General features: G+C 47.3%; 1 protein-coding gene across 5 annotated transcripts in view; it reads right to left on the bottom strand.

The window, feature by feature from the left end:
* Positions 1–21,471, bottom strand: part of tanc2a (tetratricopeptide repeat, ankyrin repeat and coiled-coil containing 2a) — a 152,371-nt gene that overhangs the window by 63,744 nt on the left and 67,156 nt on the right. The window contains exon 1 of one of the 5 annotated variants that reach the window (XM_042087838.1): positions 14,272–14,460. The exons of 3 other annotated variants lie outside the window; for them this stretch is intronic. The gene's annotated coding sequence lies outside the window, so the exon portion shown is untranslated. Of the gene's footprint in view, positions 1–2,538; positions 2,557–14,271; positions 14,461–21,471 lie in introns of those variants that run through there. One more of the 5 variants, XM_042087839.1, reaches the window with a different exon arrangement.

Raw genomic sequence — 21,471 nt, 5'->3', positions numbered from 1 at the left:
TCTCTTGCTCGTACACACACTCACTCTTTTTCACACAAATTGTCTCTCATCTCTCCTGCTGTGCGTGCGTGCGTGCGTGCGTGCGTGTGTGTGTGTGTGTGTGTGTGTGGGTCTCTCCCATCCACACACCCCTCCCCACACAACACAGAAAGTGTTTACTGTCAATGCAATAAAAGCCCAACCAGTTACTTTCTATCCCTCCTTCAATACAACACACACACACACACACACATCACACACAGACACACACACACCTTCTCTCCTGGCAGAAAAGCAGCACTCAGCCACACCCAAACACTCTTTCTCTGCAACATCCTCCATCATTGTCCTATACACACACACACACACACACACACAATCAATTACACACTCAATCACACACTCAACAACACACACAAATAAGTATGCACAGGATGCACCCAGAAGCACATGCAGTACTGTACACAGTCCCTCAAGGAATTTGCAGCCATTCAATTAGAAGGATGCAAATTCCCCCCACATTATTTGGTCTATCAGCCTATGATTTGGTCCCAACCCTGTAATATTTGTACAGAAAAAAAAAAAAAGAAAAAAAAAAACGCCAACTCAGGAGAAATGGCCAGCATTTACATTCCATCCTACCACGGCCACAGGAATGACCACAGCCCATTCAGACCCGTCAGCACCGAGTTCAACACTGAATTCAGCGCCAACTACAGACTCCAAGTCCACGCCCTTGAAAGTACTGTCCAGTGCTTCAGTGTCTCCTCCAGGGAAAAAAAAAAGACACTGCTACTGGCCTACATTGCTTTTGGACTTGACAATGTTATTTCCCTCAGTCAAGTCCAGTCAGTCAAGTTGGGTGGGAGCAAACAGGGTAGCCATGTGGATACCTACCTACAGAAATTGGGTCAAGGATGTGTGTGTGTGTGTGTGTGTGTGTGTGAGCATGTGTGTGTGTGCGCGAGCATGTGTGTGTGTGTGTGTGTGTGGGCGAGCATGTGTGTATGAGTGTGTATGACTGTGTGGTTTTTGGGGAGTGGTGACGGGATGTGTTCCCGTACTGCACTCATGTGACTCGGCAAAGCTGTGGTTTTCCGATCCGATGATTCCTGGAGGTCTCCGAACACCCAGCATACTCTACATTCCTCTCCCAGACATGTCACACTGTACCCAACCATCTGTGGCCCCTTTGCCTGACACACAGCAGGCCAAGTGTTTCATATGAAACAACCGATGCACAGCTCTATACTGGGAATACTGAGCTCAAACACAGCTATTATCACATTAACACTAAAGATCCCACACACAATGAAATCATAGGAAGCCAGGAATCTATACAACTCAAAGTGATATCCTCATCTACACCCTGATCTTTCTCATATGACATGAGAGAGCTGCACATTTATAATGTAATAGCCTAGAGGGGGGCATAAGAGAGAGCAACTTCCACATTACAACACGGGAGCTTCTACTGTGTATCGACTCTAATGTGATTCTATCCAGCATCTCACTAGCATGGTACAGGACTGAACATCCAAGTAATATGATAAAAGCAACAGCGAGTGAGCAAGAGAGAGAGAGAGAGAGAGAGAGAGAGAGAGAGAGAGAGCACTTTATATTGCGGTTGGATGCGGGAAGCGCAGCGTCTTCCTACAGTAACTTAATAATGCAGATCATCTATTGCTGTAGCTGTGGCTTACATAAGTCCAAAACATGATACTACACAGCAGCCTTTTCTGCCATATGACACTGGGATGGTAAGTAACGCAGTAACTGTTTGAGATGTAGTAACGGGTGGTGAGAGGGAATCAGACTTTTGTTTGTGACCAGTTTGTCCTTGGGACAGAGTAGGAACATCATCAGCCAAGAGGAGTCTGCAGCAGTGACATTTTTTATTTTACCTTTATTTAACCAGGCAGATCATTAAGAACAAGTTCTTATTTTCAGTGATGGCCTGACAAAGCAACAGCAACAAGCAGCTTTAGGCAGTCAGCAGGGATGGGGAGGGCGTGGAGGCTGACCCCAGCACTTGAAATACGAACGGAATCATCTGCTCTCTGATGTGATTCTTACGATGGACAATGTAAACTAAATTGGTCTTTGATTGCCACCCCAAGTGTGTGTGTGTGTGTGTGTGTGTGTGAGTGTGTGTGTGTGTGTGTGTGGTGCTAGGCTTTTTCTCTGCTAATCCTATAGAGGAGGCACTATGACTTGAGATGACAGTAATATAGTGCATCATTTACATCTCTCCCTCTGTAAGCTTAATTATCATCTAACTTTGTGAGCCACCGCCCCTCAACCCACCCCATGATTGCCACTTTACTCTCATTTTACCCAGGGCACTTCAGCATGTTTATGCATGTATTGATGTCCTATTAACAGTAATGGGCCACGCCTGTGAAATGAAACCCTGTGTGTGTGTGTGTGTGTGTGTATGTGTGTGTGTGTGTGTGCGTATGTGTGTCTGTGCTTGTGCGTGTGTGTATGATGGGATGCGGTGGGAGATTTATTGAGAGATGCATTCTGCTGCCCACGAGTGTTTATGAATGGCAGTACCCTGTGGCGTGGCTGGCGCCAGTGTCCGAGATGCCCAGTGCTGACTGCGTAAGGCCTGACGTCACAGAGGAAGCGGCCATGTTGAGCCCGCTGGAGCCCGGGCCAGTTGGCACGGGAACAACAGATGGCAGAGGACGGAAGACAGGGAGAGGGCACACAGACGCAGCAGGCGCAAACACACACACAGATACACACACTCATTCACATTCATATGGACACACACACACACACACACACACACACACACACACACACACACACACACAACTTGCTTCCCCACAGCCTTTTAATATTGACTTGGCTTCTGAGTCTGAACATGGCTGAACGTGGCTGCTCTGCCAATAACAATTCCCTTTGAACTGCCTATGACTATTCATGGCATTAGAGACCTGTATCAATAATGTTGGTAGGAAGAGCAGCAGATATTATGCTAGGATTCATAGTAGTATGTAATGAGATGGTTGATGAGGTATGGGTAAGAGAATACAAGGGTGTGTGTGTGTGTGTGCGTGTGTGAACAAATTTGGCCCAAAAGGTGTGTCTTTGATCAGCAGTGCAGACGTGGTGTTGGGAGCAGCCCTCACACACACATGGACACAAGCCTCCTGTTCTCCCCAGACTGATCAAAGAACTTACTGAATAGAAGTGTGTGTGTGTGTGTGTGTGTGTGTGTGTGTGTGTGTGTGTGTGTGTGTGTGTGTGTGTGTATTTCTGCTACAGTTGACACACTTCTTGCTAATGTTAGCTAGCTCTCCATTTGTGTGTGTGTCTCTCAATATCTCTTTCATGTCTATTGTTCTCTATTGTGTGTGTGTGTGTGTGTGTGTCTCTCAATGAGTCTATTTCACTCAATGTGTCCCTCACCTCCTCTGATCCTCTCTCTTTCTATATAAGCTTCACATCACCCACTCACCCCCTCGCTCCCCTGTTCTCTTTCTCTCCCTCCTCACCCCCTCGCTCCCCTGTTCTCTTTCTCTCCCTCCTCACCCCCTCGCTCCCCTGTTCTCTTTCTCTCCCTCCTCACCCCCTCGCTCCCCTGTTCTCTTTCTCTCAGTCCTGCTCCGATTCCTCGATTTCAGCATCCCCGGTGCTGAGGTCACCCTGAATATTCCTGCAAAGGCTGCTAATGATCAGCTAAATAAAGGAACAGAGGAAATGCTGATCCAGGAGAGGAATAAAGGATGCAGAGAGAGAGAGAGAGAGAGAGAGACGGAGAGATGGAGAGAGAGAGAGAGTGAGACGGAGAGAGAGAGACGGAGAGAGCAAGAAGGCGCAAGCATTCATGCAGAGAGCAGGGAAGAATAATGAAAGAGGACATGCAGGAGAGAAAAAGATTTGAACTTTTTTGCAGCAGCAGTAAAAGAGATTTTCTCTTACAATCCCTAAATCATTATCAGTGAATTTGACAGACAGAGAGAGAGGGAGAGAGAGAAAGAGAGTGAGAGAGAGAGAGTAAGAGAGAGAGAGGGAGAGTGAAAGACAGAGAGAGGGAAAGAGAGAGAGAGAGTAAGAGTGAGAGACAGTGAGAGTGAGAGTGAGAGTGAGAGTGAGAGAGAGAGGGAGAGGGACAGACTGGGTCAGACCGACTGTGGAGTGACCGTCAGCTTTTCATAAACAAAGCTGCTGCTACACCCTGCAGGTGCGCAAACACACCCTGCAAATATCCCACCAACCACTGGCCTGCGCTCAGACTTATGACCAATCACAAACCTGCTGCATCAGGGTCACTCAAGGCCAGGCCAGCCTTCAAACTGGCAGTGAGAGCATGTGTGAGAGTGTGTGCTGACTGAGTTTCACTCTCTTGCTCTTTTGACCGCAGGAGGGCAATAGGATCGGTGCCTTTCTAAATCCGTCCTGATGACATGGCAAGACCTGAATTGGTGACTGCCGTCCAATACTGCTGGCTGACTCATGGGTATCCCCACAAACAAAAACTACAGCTCCCAGGCGGCAACACCTAAGGCAACAAGTTTATGCTTCAAAAAGTGAGGTGTGAAGGTGTGTGAAGGTGTGTTCTCTTACGGCCAGTGCCAAGTACGATACACACTCACACAGCTACTCACACACTCACACACACACAGAGATACTCACACACACACACACACACACACACACACACACACACACACACACACACACACACACACACACACACAGATACTCACACACACACACGCACACACACACACACACACACACTCACTGGAGCAGGGCATACTGTATATATATGTGTGGTGTAGGTGTAGCTGCGGAGCTGTAATTTATGGGTGGTGCTGTGGGGAGCTGCTGGTCTAATCAGAAGCAGCGCTCTAAATCTGCTCTGGGCGCGTCTGTGCCCTTGAGTGGGAGAAAAGCACAGAGCAGCAGGCACGCACGTCTCAGTCACACACACACACACAGACACACACACACACACACACAAACTCGCGCGCATACGCACATTCACACACACACACGCGCGCGCGCAAACGCACACTCACACAATCATTTATAAACTCAAAAGTAAATGCATACGCACGTACACGCAATGTACACAAAAAATACACACACACACACACACACACAGTACTCTCACTCATTAGACACACAACCACACTTTATGAAGACACACACACACACACACACTCACACGCTAAGAGCTGCAACAATGGTAGACACATGGCCACTAAATTATACACATGTGCACTCATAGCATCAAAGAGCCTGTGATGGAGATGAAGAGAGAGGGGGAGCGAGAGGAAAGAGTGAGAGGAAGTCAAAAGAGAGTGATAAGGAAAGAGGTCAGGGAGGAGGAGAGCAATAATGGAAGTGAGGAGAGTGAACAGAGAGAGGGAGGGAGAGGAAAAAGTGAGGGACATGATGACAGAGAGGGAGAAAGAAAGATAAACTGGAACATAAGGAGCCAAAGAGAGAGAGAGATAGAGAAAGAGAGAGAGAGTGATCGCAAGAAACATAAAAAAAGGAAGAGCAATTTGGGGATTGGGGATATTGAGTAGACATCTCTTCAATGACATTAAAGTCAATCACCAAACCGGTCTCGTAAGGAAACGCAAAAATATCTTTAAGCTAATGACCATACCTCAAGCCCCCTATCCCCAATCACTTTCCCCTTTAATAAAGCAGGCGGACTCACAGGCCCAAATTGCCTTCAGATTGCGCAACCTGAGCTATTACTGAATCACATTCAGCCCGAAGTGAACACGGCTGGGAAAGCAATCTATTCTACATTAGTTCAGCTCCCATTAGTCCTCTAACAGATTCCCCCAGAGTGTCTCTGTGTGTGTGTGTGTGTGTGTGTGTGTGTGTGTGTGTGTGTGTGTGTGTATTTTATGCTTCTCATGACTGTGTATGACATACCTCTCTCTCTCTCTCTCTCTCTCTCTCTTCCCCCAGAGTGTCTCTCTGTGTGTGTGTGTGTGTTTGTGTGTGTAAGAGAAATGTATTTGCATGAGTGTGTGAGGGTCTTGCTGTGTGTGTGGATGTGTGAAAGTTTCTTGTGTGCATGTCTTGAATTCTTGAATTTCCCCTGGGGATCAATAAAGTATCTATCTATCTATCTATCTATCTATCTATCTATCTATCTATCTATCTATCTATCTGTGCATTTGCTATGTGAAATAATTTGAGAATGTTTTGTTAAGTGTGAGCGTGAGCGTGAGTGTGTGTGTGTGTGTACCCTGCCCCCTGGCAGCTGCATCATCTCCCTGACCCACTTAGCTCATGGGAACCGCCGCCTCTCATCCCCTGCTGAGGACAAACAAACCCTTAGCATCAATTAGCATCGATGCTACGGCCCAACACCTCAGCCTTCACGCCCGCCTGCAGCCTAATGACTGCTCCAGAAGCTAGCCACAGCTGGCAACATGGGACACTGGCAGGGCTGAAGTTCGACAACAATGGAATGGTTCTAGAAGGGTAGTGTGGTGAGTGCACAGAATTATGAATAGATGAGAGTGGCCCCGGCCGTGGCGCGACTGGCTTGGGCACCTGCACCGTACGCCGGCGACCCGGGTTCGATTCCCGCCCCGTGGTCCTTTCCGGATCCCACCCCGACTCTCTCTCTCCCACTCACTTCCTGTCATTCTTCACTGTCCTGTCATTAAAGGCATAAAAAAGGCCAAAAAAATAAATAAATGAATGGATGAGAGTGACATGTTTGTAGGGCATTCTAGTTTGCCAGGGACCTTGACAACATTCGTTGGTATAGATAGCCTATAAATCCAACACATCTATCGTTAATTGACTTGGAACAAGCAAATATTAAATAAAATGTGTTACTGATGACCCTATAGGTCAACTATAACTATAACTTACTTCCTATTCTGCATTCGTTATGGTCACAGAATGTAAGGCTACTGGAAAATGGAACGTCTACTTTTTCATAATTCTATGCACGGCTGTTCTGACCCTCTGAGGAGGCCGGACTAGGCCACCATTAATACAAACGTGCCGCAGCATAAGCGCGGCCAAAGCATAGCTCATGACCGTGGAAGATGCATGGGGGTGTCCGTGGGCGGGCGATCAGACCGTACGAGGCTGCATCTCCCCATCTCTGGCGTGAGGATTAGCTGCTTTGCTCCAAAAGCCAGTCACACATGTAAAGGAGGCTAGCTTCACACTCCCACACAGCAGAAAACTGGAAACCACTTCATGCAAGACGCCAGGAAATCCTGGGAAACATATGGCGACATGAATATGTGAGGGCTGAACGCCCAGCTCACACCCTCAGACACAACACGCGTGAAACAAAGCATATAGAGGCCTACGCAAATAGGAACCTGTTAAATGCCCTATTTGATGGCAGTTGTTTAGCAGATGTTTCCACTCTCCACTGACTGAGGTCATCACAGAGTGGGTTTAGCCGTGGTTTGAGTCGTAGAGCACTAACACAGCCAATCAGTCACCTGGTCAAAATGCTCTTCGGTCATCTGCCACCTTTTGGAGGAACACCTCCAAGGGAATGTCAGCCAATAAGGTGGCAGCCTTGAGCACTTGTCCCTTGTCACTCACTTGAGCACCAATAGGGAAGAAGCCCTGAAGGAGTCCGTAGCCAATATATTGTCATATGTTGACCTATAGGGGCATGAATGTACAATGAATGTTTACTGACTGGTACGACGTTGTAATCGAGGGGTATAAAGTACGTCCATTACAATATCTAAAGAAATAAGAGAGCAACCCATCTCCTTGTCATGGAGTGACCAGAGATCTAGGGTCATCTTGGTACAGCAGCACACCTTCCTCTGGACCGTCCAGAGAGAGTATCCCACCACATTTGTGACCCAGTTTCGATATCATTCAGCAGCCAAGGGACAGGAAAGGCAAAGGTAGCCGTGAGCGCGAGAGAAAATATCCCAGGCAGGAGGGCGGACGAGCTCCCAGCGGCCGCACGCGTGCCTCTAATTTGAGCGCTGAGAGCTGGAGAGCGGGACAGACGAGTGGTCTTTGATTACCACCGGCCAAGGTGACCCACCCAGTGAGCCAGCCAGCGTCATCCCCTCCTCACAGCACACTGCAGCATTGGGAGGGAGGGGTGGAGGAGGGAGAGGTGGAGGAGGGAGGGGTGGAGGAGGGAGAGGTGGAGGGTTGTGGGAGAGGTGGAGGAGGTAGGGGTGGAGGAGGGAGGGGTGGAGGAGGGAGAGGTGGAGGAGGTAGGGGTGGAGGAGGGAGGGGTGGAGGAGGGAGGGGTGGAGGAGGGAGAGGTGGAGGAGGTAGGGGTGGAGGAGGGAGGGGTGGAGGGTTGTGGGAGAGGCAGAGGCAGAAGGAGGGTCGCATCACCACGCAGGCACTCATTTTCTTGTCACACACACACCGCACATATAATCACATCACACGTAAAAGTACCACACACACACACACACACACACACACACACACACACACACACACACACTTACATACACACTCTCTGTCACCCACCCATTTTCTAACTCTCTCTCAGCCTCTCCCTGTCTCTGTCTCTCTCTCTCTCTGGGTGTTGCCTCATAGTCTATTAATGTCTTTTAATAGGGCTATAAGGAGTAATCATCCATCAATAAAACCTGTATATATGATATATTTAAGGGATGGGTGTGAATCTCCCACCATTAATCTGATACTTGTAAACCAGAAAACCAACCCTATGCAACTGGCCACTGTGGTTTGGTGAGACTACATTACCCACGATACTACTCACCTTCCAGAGCCTTTCTAATCAGCTACATATCACATCTGACAGTATTTCTATCACATCCAAGTGAACAAGCCACAGCAAACATGAAAGGCCTAAACAAAGGCACACAGGCGCACACACATACACATACACACACACAGACACATACACACACAGACACACACCTCTGACACACCTTAAATACATGTCAATTTGCAGCCTCAATGAGGGAAAAAAGAATGGATGACAGACATGTTCTGAGAATACTGTATGGTGTGTGTGTGTGTGTGTGTGTGTGTGTGTGTGTGTGTGTGTGTGTGTGTGTGTGTGTGTGTGGCAATGTGTAACTGTGCCACATCAAACACAACCTTGTGTGGAAGTAATGAGGCTGGTTGATGGCTGGAGGGGTCTGCCGCATGTGGGTGTCCATGCATGCTCACATGTGTATGTGTGCATAGTTATGTGTGAGTGTATTATGTGTGTGTGTGTGTGTGTGTGTGTGTGCTTGTGTAGTATTCTTCAGCTCTCTTCCCAGTAGTCCCACTAGATCTGACACGGAAGCCAGGAGCTGCCTTGGCTACAGCCACCGCTTTATATGGAGCCTCTAACAGTCTGGATGCTACATCTATGACTCCCAGTGGTAACATCAATCACACGAGAAGTGCTAACATCACCACCAACGGCAACGCTGAAGTGAACTGCTCTGGCCTATGGCCTACAAGCAGCAGGAATATTCCAATAGTGAATGTTCCGACTTCAGTCCAAATTGCGGATCTAAAGGCTGTAACGTTAGTGCAGCCAGCCGTAGTGGCTGCAGTTAACCTAATGGCAGGGCAGGTGGGGGGGGGGGGGTAGTGGACACAGATGGAGAAGTGACAGCACTCAAAGTCACATAAACAGAACCAGCAGCCACAGTACAGCAGAGAGAGAGGGAGAAAGAGAAAAAGAGAGAGAAAGAGAGAGAGAGAAAGGCAGTCGCCTCAAACTACACCCCCCCACACCCACACCCACAAACACACAGATAACCACACACTGATCACATCACCAGAAAGCCCAGTTTACTGCTATGACAGTCAGAGCACATCATCCCCCATAGTGATTGTGTCACAGAGACCCCTGTGCTGGTGGCAGTGCAGGAGACAGCGGTGGTAACTGAGGGCGTGGCAGTGAGGTGATGCACCGGTGGGACACCAACACGGTTTCCTATCAGCGTCTCTAAGCAAAACCACCACCATGGTAACCAAGAGAGAGCAGAATGATATATAGTTCCTCCATTTACAGTGGAGGCTGTGCCTGTGCTAGGAGGCTTCAGGGGAGCGTGCCCATGTGCAGTGCTGAGGGCATAATGTCTCGGAGCTGAGGTTCCAGCAGCAGTGGGAGTAGCAGTCCCTGCCAGTAGCCATCAACAGTAGCAGTGCTGCTGCTACCTTTCGACATGGTAGTAGTAGTAGTAGTAGTAGTAGTAGTAGCAGCAGTAGTAGTAGTAGTAACAGCAGTAGCAGTGGTACAGTAGTAGCAGTAGTAGTAGTAGTAGTAGTAGTAGTAGTAGTAGCAGTAGTACTATCATATATTATTATAAATGTATCTTTAATATATTATTTCAGGGGTGTGAGCTGCTGTATACTTGTATTGGACTGGAGCGGTATTCATACAGTATACATGTATGTGGTTCTAACTAAGAGGCGTGGCAGTGCGTGGGGCGATGCAGTGCTGAGCAGTGATGACAGGAGAGGGAGTAGAGGCTGGCAGAACGTCCGAGCGCTGGCTACAGTCATAGCAGCAGCATGCGGTGGTGGTGGTGGTGCTGCTGGTTGTAGTAGTAGAATTCCATTATTTAAGCGATTCGTGCTCCCATTCATTTTCCCTGTCCGTCACACCATGCACACGTGGTGGCGCGTCACATTGCTGCTGGCTATTCAGTTGCTTTCGACTTGGAAGGCAACTCTCGCAGATTCTCTAGCTTTTGACACACACACTAACACACACATACACACACAGACAGACAAAAAAAAATGACACAAATATTCACACACTCAAAAACGCACTCTCGTATGTACACACAATGAGACACATAGTTATTTTTACCTCTACCAATGACACACACATGCGCGTGCATGAAAACATGTTTAACATATGCCGGGCATGCGTGTGTGTAAGTGTGTATGTTTGTGTGTTGCTAGAAATGTGATCCCTGGGTGTAGTCTAGCACTGATGAATAATTTAGCTCGTTGGCATGAGAAGTGTGGAGAACAGGAGGAGGAGAGAGATGCTCTCTCGCTCTCTCTGTGTGTGTGTGTGTGTGTGTGTGTTCTACTGTGTGCTTTGTCTCTCTGTCTTGTTCCCTGTGTTGTGTCTAGTATCTCTAATCTCACATTTCTCACATCTCACACATCTCACACATCTCACACATCTCACACATCTCTTTCTCTTCTCTTTTCCTTTGCTCCTTTTTCCCCTCTGTCTCTCTGCGATCCAAGCAACCATTCTCTTTTTCCACTTAAGCCACCTGCCCACACACACACACACACACACACACACACACACACACACGGCCAAGCCCTGCCTAGCCCTATCTCTTTCAGGAAGTATTGAGTGTCTCATCGCACGTGCTCCGTCTCCACACTCCACCACAACTGGATCCATTTCCCACTGCGCCATCACTCTCAGCGCGCCGGCCTCACCTTCCCTTGTGTCCTTACAACACACACACACACACACACACACACACACACACACACACACACACTGGAGAATTAAGAAGACACAAGGTACAGATTACCACACAGAGGACTAAAACATAGTGGCATTATGCTCATCTGGCACTACCTAACATCAGATACACACACAGGCATACGCACACACATACGCACGCACACACACACGCGCGCACACACACACACAGTGTGCTGCAGCGCTCCCCAGCTTAACCTGTTGATTAATTATTGATCAGGGTGGCCAGGAGCTGTCTGAGGAGGCTGGAGAGAAGAGTTACGACTGCAGGTGGCATGAGCACGCCTGCCCTCCTCCATCGCTGACCGCACAGCTCAGCAGACCACACCAAACACAGGTCTGGCCCCAAATGCGGCCCCGATGCGGTTCTGAGCCTCTGTACCAGACCAGGAGCCAGCTACTCGGCTACAATATGGGAATGTCAGATTGCACCTAGATCAGTTACATAGGGCTGATTAAAACTGCATTACACCATGCAATAATAAACAGCATTTTGGGCAGAGTGCAGTGAAGCCAACTAAAGTAAATAAGTCTTTATTCATATAGCGCATTTGTTTGTTTTTTGAGTGCAACCCAAAGTGAAATAAACTAAAAGCTAGAGGCCATTGTTCATAAATGCACATTAAAATGAAGTTGTGCTGCCACAGCTAACCAGACATACAGGAGACTACAGGAGAGTACTGCCTATATCCAGCTGCCAGAGGCCTTCTGCTGAACTCTGACCTCCTGGACGGTCACAGTGCTAATGCTACGTGGTGGAGGCTAACGAGCCTAGCTGAGGCAGGCTTCCTGTTGGCTCTGGTAGAAACCTGGCCTGCTGCGCTGTTTACCTTCGGGAGTTGGTTCAGCTAGAGGGCATGACGTGAAGTTTGGAAGTCCCATCTTGCTTCTTGTCCAAGAACAACACAATATTTCCCCAAGTGGAGTGACACTGAAAACATAGACCCTGTTCCTCAACATTATTTCAACGATTTGTGTTAACAAATCTCTTGGTTGATACTGATCAGAAATATCTAAGACTGGATTTAGTGTCCACTGTAAAAACAAGTCCTGGTTAATATCAACATGTGAGAGCTACGTATGTTATACAAAGTAAGCAACCAAATACAGACAGGACTCCGATCCATGGACATACATAAACTGTGTATCTCAATGTTGTACTGTATGTGTATGGTGTGTGTGTGTGGTGTGTGTGTGTGTGTGTGTGTGCCATTGGGGCGGGATCGGTGCTCTTGTTCTGTACTTGACTTGTCTGTAGTCTGACTAGCAACAGCAGGATGATAAATCCCATAATTACGCCTGTGTCAGCACAACTTAGCACAAGCTGTGCGAACGACACACTCACACACACACACAGAGGAGAGAGAGGGGGGGGGGTGGAGAGAGAGAGAGAGAGAGAGAGAGATAGAATGAGGAATGGAGAAAGGAGCAGATTGAAGGGTTTGGGCATAATATGTTAAATTTACAAATTATTGCACTGTAAACATAGAGATGGAGGGAGGGAGAGAGAGAAAGACAAAGGCACTGTGGGACCTCACCCAGCACCATCACACACACACACACACACACACACACACACAATGTGACATGAAACAATTGAGAGAGGTGTGAGTCTGGTGTGTGGTGATTTTTAGTGTCACTAGTTACATCATCACTCTGTTACACAGTCTCACTGAGGCATCTCTAACCCCTGCAAACCAACCATCCACTGGCAGCCCACACACAAGCGCACACACACGGAGACATGCACAACACGCTCACACACGTACGCACACACATGCACAGACACAGCACCTCCAAATGATAAACTCATAGCAATCCCTAGACCCTGCTTCAGCAGCCCGAGTTCTACTGATTCACAGTCCCTCGCTCATCTCTCTTTCTCTTCCTCCTCTTCACCTCCCTCAAACTCACTTCCTTTTCCATTCCCCTCACACACACACACACACACACACACACACACACACACACACACATTCACTTTCTCTTGGTTTTTCTTCTCTTCCTCTACATCTCTCTCATTTCTCTCTACATCCCTCTTTCTATTTCAGTATCTCTCTCTTCCTCTCTGTGTATCTCTTTTGCTAGTTCTTTTCTCGCTCTCTCTCTCCCTCTCCCTCTATCTATCTATCTATCTATCTTCCTCAATCCCTCCTTTGAGAGTAGAGTGTGGGCGAAGAATGCTGAGATGGTTTGATGTGTGTGTGTACGTGTATGAGGAGAAAGTGTGTGTTCATGTGTGTGCCTTCGTGTAGTGCAAATTGTGAGAGTATGCATGGCTATGTCCCATGTTTCTCTGTGTGTGTGTGTGTGTCAATGGATTTAGAACTATGTGGGTGTCAGAATCTCCTTGTCGTTTATCATAAGGAATCCTCTGTGGTAATAAAGCTCAAGACGCACACACACACAAACAAATTGCACATTATTGTAGCTACAATCTGGTGCACACAATCCAACAACTAAAATCACACACACACACACACACATGCAATCTGGAACAAGCAGTTACTACAATAACTCAGCTGCAGAACAGACTGCGCTATGGCAACCACAGATGGGGACGAGGGAAAAACACCCCAAATGCGAGGTCAGAGAGAGAGAGGGATAGATATAGAAATACAGAGAAAGAGAGAGCGAGAGGGATAGAGATAGAGAGAAAAAGAGAGAAATAGAGAGAAAAAGAGAGAGAACAAGATAAATAGAGAGAGAACACATTTCTACATTCTGAATATTGTACAATGTTCCTACCTTCACAATTTGGAGGAAAATACCTCACATAAATATCCCAAACACACACACACACACACGCCCGTCCTCTCCGGCTCACTGGTGTAAAGTTAGGTGCAGCTCACCTCAGTAAGAGAGAGTCCCGCTGTCCAACTGGTAAAATCCTGCTGCATGGTAAACCTCTCAAGACATGCATCAGAGGCAGAGAGACGGAGTTCAGGAACACACGTACACACACTCTCACACACGGATGGAGACAGTGGAGGAGAGAGAGAGGCAGAGCAGCGAGGGGAGGAGAGGAGAGGAGAGAGGAGAGGAGAGATGGATGGATAGAGAGGTGCTGAAACGACAGAGTGAGGGGCTCTCTGCAATGCTGAAGGCAAGTGCCAGGTACTGGCGCATGCGCGATCGCACCTCCTCACTTGAACGCTCCCTCACACACACACACACACACACACACTTGCTGTTCTCACAGAAGCGAGGCGGACAGACTCGCCCTCCTCCTCCTCTTTCCCTCTCTCTCTCTCTCTCTTTCAGTAAAAGCTATTCAGCACACTCCCTCCATTCCTCTCTGCCCATCTCTCTCTCTTTCTCGGAACAGATTTAGTTCACCTCTCATTCCTCTCGCCGTGTTGTGTTCTGTACAACCCCCTCACTCTCCCACAGAAGTACCAGCTCTCCAACATGCCCTCCGACAGAAACAGAGAGGGGGAGGAGGGAGAGATACACTAGATGGATAGAACATAGTGGGAGAGATAGATGGATAGAACATAGTGGGAGAGATAGATGGATAGAACATAGAGGCTGACTGATAGATAGATGTGCAATGGATGTCAACGTAATAGTAACAGGTTTGGATACAAGAACACCTCTAGACCTTATCTATTTAAGAGACACGTACACAGATACTCCAATCCAGAAACACTCTGCAAGACACACAGGTTCACCCATACACAGACATGCAGACATACATCACTCCATGGGGGTCAGCTTTGATCAACCGGCAGCACTCAACTTCTGAACACGTCTATTTACAGCACTGTAAGCCAAGCCTCACCGTCACGGACGCCAGCCACAAGCGTGGCATCTGCCCAGCCACCCTATTCAAGTGTCACTGCCAATGTAATCGCCTGCCACCCTCCAGCGCTCAGACTCTTCCCACAGCCAGGAAGCGAACTGGCAAGCAAGGGGAGGGGCAAAGCCTAAAACCACAACAGTCTCCTTCCACCAACGTTTGGCCCGAGACCAAATTCCCCAGTGACACATTATTGTGAACGATGGGAGATACTGTATATGAGAACATGAGAATGAAATGATGATAGCGGAACGTTGATCAGACTGAAGTGGTACAAGACTTGAGCGGTTCAAGGTCAGCCCAGGACGAGATCTTATCAAACACCTGTGAGATTACAAAAATATTGTGTAATCTAACAGGTGTGTTTGATAAGATCTCTGTTTATGTGGTTGCTTTAGGCAGCTTAGTAATGCAAAACATTCACAATAAATGAAGATGAAATATCCATGCCAGCATGCCATAAGCTATCTGCCATGAGAACAGCACTAAAAAAGAATTACTGTCATTAGAAAATGTGTGATTTCAATGGTGGATGGATGTTATCACGCCCATACTCCAATTGGGCACCACAAACAGCTACAATCTAATCTAAGATAACAAAGTAATCTGACTCGCTTTACTTGAGTTACGAGACAAAAGCAAGAAGCAAATGACTAGAGGAGCTTTTAAACTGTGTCTGTGTTAGCCTGTGACCTTTTCTGTGGTATTAATCAATCTCATTCAAATCAGGTTTGGCAGGTGACACCAGTCCTCCCCTCTTTCCAAGCAGCTACACCAGCAATGTATCTTTGGAGGTGAACAACTGCAAGGTTGAGGTGGAGTTTTAACTGTGCAGTTTGCATGTGGAGAAGATCACATTTATGCCAGAAAAGTCACAAAGCTTCTTACTTGTCAGCTTACAGGCAAAAACTATTCATGTTCAAGGAGAGGTGAAGCCAAGGGTTGAAAACGCAAGATAACCGTAGCTGTCACTGCAGAGGGAGGTAGATCGTCTGACTTAAAGTGGCGTATGCAGCTGTGGGCCAGTGGTGCAGGTGGCTGATGTGTTCCATGAGGTGTGAGGGAGGAGGTTGTGGCATGTTAAATATATCACTGACTCTAATTTTGATGAACAGACAAGCCAGGAGGACAGATCAAGAGTCCTGTAGTTTTAAGTTAAAGGTGCTTATTTGAAGCCATTCTTTTTAAAGACGTTTAAAAACCTTAAACCCTTGAAGCTCATGGGGTGTGCAAGGAGTGTTCCAATTTGATACTTGTGCTGACTCACTTAAGTAGGTGTAAGTATGCATCCAAAGTCAGTCTGAAGGTAAATTATAAACCTGCCATCTATTCTGGTTAAAGAAAGTATATTTAAAAGTTGACTAAAATGAACCGTGTTTTTATATGGGCAGGTGTGCCATCAGTAGACATCCCTCATCTTGTTGCACATGGGAGATGGATAAAAGCCATTCACTGACTGTATCGGCCAGCAATAAAAAAAAATGAGTCACCTTGCAGTTTGAGCCAATCTCCTCATCCATAACTACACACTGGTGACCTACATAATATGCACATAGGCCGTTCAGTGCAGCCAAAACCCTCACATTCCTTAGCATCATTGGCTCAAGTGAGCCATCACTCAACATGTGGTGAAAGTAGGACATTTAAAACAGTCTCAAAATGTAAGAATGCAAAGGTCTGAGATACCTGTGGCAACAAGTGATTTAGAAAATGGGTGCTTTGTTTAGAGCACATAATATAAAGTATTAAAATAAATAATAGGTATGTACTCTTATCTTATGTACTTTAGTAGCTGAAGCATGTTCACATTTGCAGTGAGGAGTTGGATTTGGTTTGACCAGAGTGAAAGGTGACGTGGAAAAACTCTGCCAACTCTGTATCAGAACTGGCCCCAACATAGAGCAGGTTTGGCAGATGGAACATAGATCTGTCTGGCAGCTAGAATGGGCACAGCTCTGCGCTGACACGGACCAGGACCTGGTCCATTCCAGCGACTACGTCGGCCAGGCAAAGTGACAGTTGCTAGGCTTGCGGGTCATCTGTTTTGGTGTAAACTCCTCCAGTATTCCGAGGCCTGTGCAACGGGCAGCTAGCGATGGATGGCCTGGAAGAGCTACTGGACAAATGAGTCACTTCCTTCCTTGGCTGAATGCTGAGTGGAGCAGAGTGGATCCAGGATGGAGGTTCCACGTCACCGTCCTCAGGCCTCACAAGCACTTTCACTTCCTCTCACACTCATCAGCACTCATCGCCAATCAGACACATCCACAGAAGGTGACCGTGGCCTGGACACCCTTTTACATCATAAAGATTAATGTAGTACCATTAGGTTATTACGACCTGATAGCTACCTACAAGACACCTACAAGAAGCATACCTGCAATTTTTTGTGCTCACAAGCAAATACTTTCCCTCTCTCTAATTAAAGCTAAGTTGGATTGGTCTTAAAGGTTTCTCCCCTTGAACATACATAATGGGGCATCAGGATAAATGAGCTGGGGAATAAGAACAAAATCAACATTGAATGGTTAGGGGGATGGTTATGAAAGGGGTACCACTGCAGATGCAAAAGGCTCTCCACCAGATGACACTGGAGGCAGGAGGTGCAGCAAACACACCCCTCCAGACAAAGCAGCAGTATAATTTATCTTTAGGGTATCAGAGAGTGTTTCTATTCCCGTTCATAACAACAAACTAACGTCAGGAACTCAAGGACAAACCCTTCTCTAGGATGCCTTAGCCTTAAGGGGGTTCCGTCTCTTGAATATCTATTAAAGAGAGCGAGAGGCAGCAGCAGCAAGCAACTAAGATGGTGGTAGGTAGGGGGCAGAAATAAGTCAGTGATGGAGCCGTTTGAGTTGTTTAATTGGGGTTAACAAGTGTGGTTTAGGGGAATGTGATTTGTCCTTGATGGGCGGAGGTCCCGCTGTGGTCTTCCCCTTTTGTCCTTGAACTCCTGGGACTGAAAACAAAGCATGTCTTATTAGGGAATGTCACTCGGGAATATAATCCGTTCCTGACTTCAAGGAGGGTGTATCCATATCCCATAATCCTGACAGTGTCACCCGTTATTCTGTTTGACTGTGCCTCTGATCACACGGAGAAGGGGATGCACACACAGTCACCAGGGAGATGGGGGCACAGAGGAGGAGGGAGGTGCACTGGAGATGAAGAAAGAGAAGGGGGGGGGGTTGACGTTGGGGGGGGGGGGGGGGGAGGTGGTGGGGGTTTGACGTTTTCCAGCTGAGCAGCTCAGCGTGTTCTTGCTTTTGATCCTCTCCTCTCATTCTCTCTCTCTTCCCTCATCTCTCTCTATCCATTTTTCTTTCCCTCCTCCATCTCTCTCTCTCTCTCTCTCTCTCTGGAAGAGCTCCAGGGATGCTTTCTATAGCCAAAGGGGGGGCTGAAGATTGAATGAGGGCGCAGAGCGAGTGGAGTTTGAGAGAAGGGGAGAAGAGCAGGAGGAGGAGGAGGAGAAGAAGAGGAGGGGGAGATGGGGAGGGGTGGATGTAGCTCTCCGTCCTCCAGATTAACAGAGCCCATCTGGCATAGAGTCCTGCCCTGTGTCCGGCATCAGGCCAACGGCCATCAGCGGGACAAGGGCAAGGGGATGGAGCATGGAGGGAGCAAGACATGAGGGAAGATGGTGTGGGGGGGGAGATGAGAGGAGAGGACAGATAGAGAGGAAAGGAGGTGGAGAAAGGGCAGCAGAGAGGTAAAAGAAAACTGTAAAGAGCAGAGAGAAATAGAGATGGAGAGAACAAAGAAAAAAAGTAGAAAGGAGTGAAAGAGAAACGAAGAGAAGAGAAGCCACAAAGACTTGTAAAATTACTGAGGGATTTTATAGTCCCATATTCATAAAAGCCTATATATTAGCCTACAGGATATTTGAATGAGATTGTGGGGGCACACAAGCTCCAAAGCACCCACAATACTGGTATCCATGGAACAGGGGAATTAGAACAGGTAGGGAGAACAGGAAATAAATGGGAAAAAAGGATGAGGACAGCAGATAGATAGATAAAGAGAGAGAGAGAGAGAGAGAGAGAGGACAAAGAGACAAAAATATAGGGGGAGCAAGTGAAAGAACAAGAGAAAGGAGAGCATAAAGAAAGACACAGGGAGGGAAGAGAAGAAAGGGACAGGAAGATGAATGGAAAGAAGATAGGGAGTGAAAAACTGAACCGGGATGGAGAGGAGTAATGAAGGGAGAGAGGATGGGCTGAGATGAAGAGAAGAAATTACAAGAGAGAGAGAGGGGGGGGGAGACAGAGAGAGAGAGAGAGAGAGAGAGAGAGAGAGAGAGAGAGAGAGAGATAGATGATCAGTAGAAGGCAGAGAACAGGGAAGACAAGAAAGGGAAAAGAACAGAGAGAGGAAAGAGATAAGATAAGAGATGGGGAGGAAGTGAAATGTACACTCACTGTCAAACAAGATAAAATGATGGTAGGCCTGAGAGAGACCTTTCAATAGCCATTAATTATCACATTTTCACATATTCATTTATTTTAAATAAATGTTGAAGTCAAACTTATTAGCCTAGTGGACCTCCAATTTCCATCTCATGAACAGGTGCGATATGGTGTTCAGAAAGAGCATATTAATTCTTCAATGGAGCCTATTCTGTGTCTGCAGACTCAAATGCATTTCCATTTACTCCATGCATAATCTGCTGAACAGGTATACAAAGCTTTGCTGATTTAATTTTCCTTTCACATTGCTGTGCACCCACTCAATAAAACACAAACTATTCAATTTGTCCATAAAATGCCCACATAAGCATACATGAAGCTGACTCAGTGCAGCTTTGCACAAATCACTGAAAATGATGCAAACCCAAAAGCATAATTTAAACCTAATCCCCTGTTTTCTGGATACACACAACTCCGTTACGTAATCTGTGGCAGGGGGCCTGATTGGTCCTGCTTGCCTGCTCCCTAAAACATGATTGGATTGGGACAGCACAGCTGAATCAGTCAAAGCCAGCAATCGTGAGTCGGGTGAGAAAGCTTAGCCAGTTGGCCGTTGGCTGGTTGCTGAGAGCACCGTGCTAAATTACTCCGACTAAGCCAGGAACACGTCGACCAGCTGCCCTGTGGCCTACATCCACTCACACTAGCAAGAGCCGTAGTCACTCTATACCCTCCATCCTCTGTCCACACACATCCTGGCTTGCCTCACCAAGCGTACAGCTACAGTGGAAGACCATTAGCCTGCCCCGGCCCCGTAATGTGGGTTACGGCATTCAGGCGCCAGTGCAGTGCCACCTGGGCTAAATATGCTAAATATTCACATTACAATGTATTCAGTGCCCTACAAAACACACACACACACACACACACACACACACACACACACACACACACACACACACACACACACACACACACACAGGGCCAAAACTGCAGAGATATATCTGCACAAATCAGTCTCCAGCTGAAGAAGTCTGCTGAAAGCTACGCAGCTGGGGATGCTAGAGATGGATGAAAGACTTGAGACGGGAGGCCCCTCAGGGATGCGAACAGAGTAGGCCCTCCTCCACCACTACCTGTCAGAACACTGGAGTCTCATAACAAGCTATCCAAATAATTACTCAACTTCTTTTGCCTAATTAAATTCACAACTGCAAATGAGCCTGGGCAGGATGTGTGCACAGTGTTCCTGTGAGTACAGGAACTGTTGAGCGTTGCTCTGAAACAACACACTGGGCTTGATCGACTTGTGTTATGACATGCCATGAATGTTTACGGCAGTCTCTGTAGGCAGAGATGAGGTTTTTTCCCACTGTTTTTGCTTTGTCTGCTTGCTTTGCGATACAAAGCACATTGGCACAGTGCATCCGGCTATCCTCGCAACCTGTTTTCATTCCGCTCACGAAGGCTGAGAGGGTCTACAGGCTAACCATCAATCGCACCAACGACACATGCTTTCCACCACGGGGGACGGTCCTTCATGTGCGCCCAGCGAGTCACTGGCTGCCCGGGTTTAATTTACCCCTAACATGTGCGATGAGCTCTGCATTTGCATCACTCCCTCCACTCCCGCCATGTCCCCCAGCAAGGCAACCACACTCGATAGCAAATGTCAGAAATCTACCCTAGTACTGATTCCAGCCAAATGTTGGTTCAGGTTCAGCTAAGCTTTGCCTTTTCATAATGGTACGGCCGATATGGGTACTTAAAACAGGTATAAAAGATCCTTAATATACATTTATCAACCGTCTCTACAGGTATTTAAACACATTCCTGTT

Source organism: Alosa sapidissima, chromosome 3, assembly GCF_018492685.1.
Source record: "Alosa sapidissima isolate fAloSap1 chromosome 3, fAloSap1.pri, whole genome shotgun sequence".
In the NCBI taxonomy this organism is placed as follows: Eukaryota; Metazoa; Chordata; class Actinopteri; order Clupeiformes; family Clupeidae; genus Alosa; species Alosa sapidissima.
This window is presented reverse-complemented; position numbering and strand designations above follow the sequence as displayed.